Consider the following 1126-nt stretch of genomic DNA (forward strand, 5'->3'; position numbering starts at 1 on the left):
ATGGTGTAGCATAACTTTAGGGAAGGGCTTGGCTCTCGGTTGCAGCGCCCCCTGTCTGTGAAAGTGGAAAGAATGGCAGGCCTTTCTCACAAAGGGGGTGTTCTCAAGGTAAGGTTGGAGACCCCTTTACCCGAAATATGGCCACTCGACCGCTTCAATCTCCGGAACTGGCACTGTTCCAAGTGCCACGTGTAACACCGATTCCAGATTTGTAAGAAATTGACATTTTAGTATGGCTGCACCAACACTATGGAACTCCCTGCCTTTTGACATCAGGCCTGAACTTTCACTGTCCTATTTTTGGCACCTATTTAGGGCAAGCCTCTCCAGATGTATAGAACGCCGATGTATGTTTTGATCTGCTTTTAGTTTCTTGCTGGTTTTATCTTTTGAAAGTTTTAAAGAGTTGCTTTTACAGACAATGTCGTTGTTTCATTCTCTTTGTATACTGCTTTTAGCTGTCTCCCCCCACCCCCCGAAACCAAGCAATGTATGAATCTTGTGAAATAAGAAACAAAGGCCGGTGCAAATTTTGCTGAATGGAGCAAAAATATTAGAAACCTGCCCAGCCAAGGACTGTATTAGTGACCCAATGACTTGGGCTGGCATCATCTACGCAGTGCTGCTCAAACTTAGGTCGCCAGCTGTTGTCGGACTACAACTCCCATCATCCATAGCTAGCATGACCAGTAGTCAGGGATGATGGGAGTCGTAGTCCCCAAACAGTTGGGACCCAAGTTTGAGAAGCACTGAATTATACAGGCTGCATTTTCCCTTCTGATAAATTCCAGCGGTGGTGATGATTCTTGCAAGTCTTTACTATCGGAATGCAGGGTTAATGAAGCAAAACTCATTTCCAGGTGAGAAACAAAATGCATGATCTGTTCTAACATAGATTGCCTTTGTCTTGAGTGCCAGCTGTTCCTCTCAGTCCACATGATGTTTTCCACCCTGGTGGGGGAGGGAGGGGGCTGTGGTGGCCCCAATGCGACTTGCCCCACCCCATCCATTGCCATCCAGCTTCCTAAGTTTGCCCAGAAATCTTGGTCAGATTTTCTCCCACAGCCTGGTCTCTTTTGCCAAAGGATGGCTTGGCATCCATGGTCCAACCTGCACAGCAGAGCGT

The sequence above is a fragment of the Zootoca vivipara genome, chromosome 6 (genome assembly GCF_963506605.1).
Source record: "Zootoca vivipara chromosome 6, rZooViv1.1, whole genome shotgun sequence".
NCBI lineage: Eukaryota > Metazoa > Chordata > Lepidosauria > Squamata > Lacertidae > Zootoca > Zootoca vivipara.